Source organism: Papio anubis, chromosome 5 (assembly GCF_008728515.1).
Source record: "Papio anubis isolate 15944 chromosome 5, Panubis1.0, whole genome shotgun sequence".
In the NCBI taxonomy this organism is placed as follows: Eukaryota; Metazoa; Chordata; class Mammalia; order Primates; family Cercopithecidae; genus Papio; species Papio anubis.
The window spans coordinates 64,175,176-64,179,835 of record NC_044980.1 but is presented as its reverse complement, the minus strand read 5'-3'; positions in this window follow the sequence as shown (position 1 = coordinate 64,179,835).

Genomic DNA, 4,660 nt, shown 5'->3' with positions numbered 1-4,660 from the left:
AGTTGGCTCATGCAAACAGAGAGGTCATGAAGTCCCAGAGTGTGGTGTCTGTGGGCTGCAGCTGGAGAACCAGGAAAGCCAGTGGTATAATTCAATCTGAGTCTGAAGGCCTGAGAACCTGGAGCTTTAATGTCCAAGGGCAGGAGAAGATGAATATCCCACTTCCAGAAAGAAGAGCAAGTTTGCCCTTCCTCTGTCTTTGTGTTCTATCCAGGTTCTCAACGATGGGAAGATGCTTATTCACACAGGTGAGGGTGATCTTTACTCAGTTTGATTCAAATGCTAATCTCTTCTAGAAACACCCTCACAGACACATCCAGACATGATGCCAGCTATCTGGGCACCCCTATGTCCAGTCAAGTTTAACACATAAAATTAACCACCACGTGGTGTAAGGTAAGGGTCCAATTTTATTTTCTTGCATGTGGATATCCAATATTCCTAACATCATTTGTTGAAAAAAACTGTCTTTCTCCATTGAATGGTACCCTTGTTGAAAATAGCTATATATTTTTAGCAAAACAATAAACATATTCTCAATGCCATATCACAATATGATACCACGATGTACACTAGGGATACAATTGATATGCTTTGACCCATAAACAAATTGGGGTGGATATGTTGCTGGATACAAAATATACAATCACTTGATATTTACTTCATAAAAGAATATGAGCTTGTCCACATGGTGTTATGTTGTACAAAGTGCCTTATACATTTAAAAATAACCCAGTCATCGGCCGGGCGCAGTGACTCACGCCTGTAATCCCAGCACTTTGGGAGGCCAAGGCCGGTGGATCGGATCACTTGAGGTCAGGAGTTTGAGACCAGCCTGGCCAATATGGTGAAACCCCGTCTCCACAAAAAATACACAAATTAGACAGGTGTGGTGGCATATGCCTGTAATGCCAGCTACTTGGGAGACTGAGGCAGAAGAATCACTTGAACCCAGGAGGCAGAGGCTACAGTGAACCAAGATTGCGCCACTGCACTCCAGCCTGGGTGACAGAGCAAGACTCCCTCTCAAAAATAAATAAATAAATAAATACCCAGTCATTTCATTACAACTATCTAGCGTCCATGTTATATAAATAGCACAAATTCATGAGAAGCACATAGCCAATGAAATGTCCTAGTGCAAGCATATTTTTAGGAAATTATAGAAACCTCTGATTTAGCAATATATATATAGAAGAATCCTATTAGAATATCAAACCAGCTGGGCGTGGTGGTTTACACCTGTAATCCCAACACTTTGGGAAGCCGATGCGGGCGGACCACCTGAAGTCAGGAGTTCGAGACCAGCCTGGTGGTAGGCGCCTGTCATCCCAGTTACTCAGGAGGCTGAGGAGGGAGAATCACTTGAACCCGGGAGGCAGAGGTTGCAGTGAGCTGAGATCACATCACTGAACTCCAGTCTGAGTGAGAGCAAGAGTCTGTCTCAAAAAAAAAAAAAAAAAAAAAAGAATATCAAACTATACACATCTTGAAGTCTAATTCCTTGAAAATTATGGCTTAAAAAGCCTACTTGGCTGGGCCTAGTGCTCACGCCTGTAATCCCAGCACTTTGGGAGGCTGAGGCAGGTGTATCACCTCAGGTCAGGAGTTCGAGACCAACCTGACCAATATGGAGAAACCCCATCTCTACTAAAAATACAAAAATTAACTGGGTGTGGTGGTGCACACCTGTAATCCCAGCTACTCAGGAGGCTGAGGCAGGAGAATTGCTTGAACCCAGGAGGCGGGGGTTGCAGTGAGCCGAGATCGTGTCACTGTACTTCAGACTGAGCGACAGAGCGAGACTCCATGCCAAAAAAAAAAAATGCTTATGCAGATGAGCATTGCAGAAACTATACAGTTGGCTAAAGGAAACACCAAATTGATAATAATGAAGTTAAACTAATAATTGACATGTTAAAGGAAAGACTAAGCCAACCTAATACCTAACGAACTGTCTGAGTCAACACATAAAGTGCTGATAAGAAACCTATCTTTGTTGATAACAAACCTATCTAACTAGAAAGTTGAGGAATCCCAAGGATGTAGGTATTTGCGTAGTGGGAGCTTTACATAGTTACCAGTAGCTCAACTTTTCTTTTCTTTTTTTTTTTGAGATGGTGTCTCGCTCTGTCGCCCAGACTGGAGTGCAGTGGCACCATCTCAGCTCAGTGTAACCTCCGTCTCCTGGGTTCAAGCAATTCTCCTGCCTCAGCCTCCTGAGTAGCTGGGACTACAGGCGCTCACCACCATGCCTGGCTAATTTTTCTATTTTTAGTAGAGACGAGGTTTCACTCCTGCATTTGTTCTTAAGAACCACGGAAAGGACTTCCAATTTGGAATCAGTGGGCTGCCCCTTGGGAGGTGCAGTCGGAGAACATAAAGCTAACCCTGAGAAGGATGAGGGAGGTGCTTCCTCCAAGGTTTTGAAATCTGAGTGTACAATGTGAGGAGAGGGAGTAGAGGATGTAAGAGGAGAGGGAGGGATGGCTCCACAGATCCTTTGAGAGAGAGGAAAGTGACCTACATTTTCTCAGCAAAAGCAGAGCTATCTTCAGCCAAGTTGGAAAGACTGTGAGGACCAGGACAGTTTGAGATTTATAAAGTGCGCTTTAAAATTTTTAAATTTTTTAAATTTGTATTATTTATTTATTAAAATAAAATTTAAAATTTAAAAATTTAAAAAGCATTTTTGGCTGTTGAGGAATTTTCTGCTGAGTTAAAGACAAGGGAATATTTACATTTAAATAACAACACAAGAAATATTAAGGCAGGGCACAGTGGCTCACACCTGTAATTTCTGCATTTATGGGAGGCCAAGGCAGGAGGTTTGCTTGAGCCAAGAGCTTGAGACCAGCATGAACAGCATAGCAAGACCTCGCTCTACAAAAAATGTTTAAAAAATATCAGCCAGGCCGGGCGCAGTGGCTCAAGTCTGTAATCCCAGCACTTTGGGAGGCCGAGACGGGTGGATCACGAGGTCAGGAGTTCAAGACCAGCCTGACCAACATGGTGGAATCCCCTATCTCTACTAAAAATACAAAAATTAGCTGGGCATGGTGGCGTGCGCCTATAATCCCAGCTACTTGGAAGACTGAGACAGGAGAATTGCTTGAACCCAGGAGGTGGAGATTGCAGTGAGCCGAGATCATACCACTGCACTCCAGCCTGGGCAACAGAGCAAGACTCCATCTCAAAAAAGATATATATATATATATATATGCCAGATATGGTAGAGCAAGCCTGTAGTCCCAGGTACTCTAGAGGCTGAGGCAGGAGGCAGAAGGATCACTTGAGCCCAAGAGTTCCAGGTTGCAGTGAGCCATGATCTCACCACTGCACTCCAACCTGGGCAACAGAGCAAGATCCTGTGAAAGAAAGAAAGAGAGAGAGACAGAGAGAGAGAGAGAAAGAAAGGAAGAAAGAAAGAGAAAGAAAGACAGAAAGAGAGAGAAAATGAGAACGAGAAAGAGAAAGAAGTACTATACTTTTACATGTATATAGTCCTTAGTCCTTATCCTTTCTTTTTTTTTTTTTTTTTTGAGACGGAGTCTCCCTCTGTCGCCCAGGCTGGAGTGCAGTGGTGTGATCTCAGGTCACTGCAACCTCCGCCTCCCGGGTTAAATGATTCTCCTGCCTCAGCCTCCTGAGTAGCTGGGACTACAGGTGCCCGCCACCACGCCTGGCTAATTTTTTGCATTTTTAGTAGAGACGGGGTTTCACCATGTTGGTCAGGATTGTCTCAATCTCTTGACCTCGTGATCCACCCACCTCGGCCTCCCAAAGTGGGGGGTTACAGGCGTGAACCACTGTACCCGGCCCTATCCTTTCTTAAATACTTTTACATAGCTCATCTCAGGATTGACAGACCTTGATAGTGCCTTAAATCCTGGCGAGAGAGAATTCCCAAGAGGCTATAGTAGAATGGAATGGTCAGAACATTTCTGAAAAAAAAAACCAGATAAGACTGCAACCAGGCATGGTGGTTCATGCCTGTAATACCAGCACTTTGGGAGAACAAGGCGGGAGGATCACTTTAACCCAGGAGTTCAAGGCTGTGGTGAGCTATGATCACACCACTGCGCTCCAGCCTGGGTGACAGAGTCAGACTCTGTCTCTAAAAAAATAAAAATAAGGCCAAAGCGGGCAGATCACCTGAGTTCAGGAGTTCGAGACCAGCCTGACCAACATGAAGAAACCCTGTCTCTACTAAAAATACAAAATTAGCCAGGTATGGTAGTGCATGCCCATAATCGCAGCTACTCAGGAGGCTGAGGCAGGAGAATCGCTTGAACCTGGGAGGCAGAGGTTGCGGTGAGCTGAGATGATAGCATTGCGCTCCAGCCTGGACGACAAGAGCGAAACTCTGTCTCAAAAAATAAAAATAAACATAAACATAAAAAAATAAAAATAAAAATAGTACGGGGTGCAGTGGCTCATGCCTGTAATCTCAGCACTTTGGGAGGCCAAGGTGGGTGGATCACCTGAGGCCAGGAGTTCAAGACTAGCCTTCCCAACATGGTGAAACCCTGTCTCTACTAAAAATACAAAAATTAGCCAGGTGTGGTGGCAGGCCCCTGTAATTCCAGCTACTTGGGAGGCTTAGGTGGGAGAATTGCTTGAACCCAGGAGGTAGAGGCTGCAGTGAGCCGAGATCAAG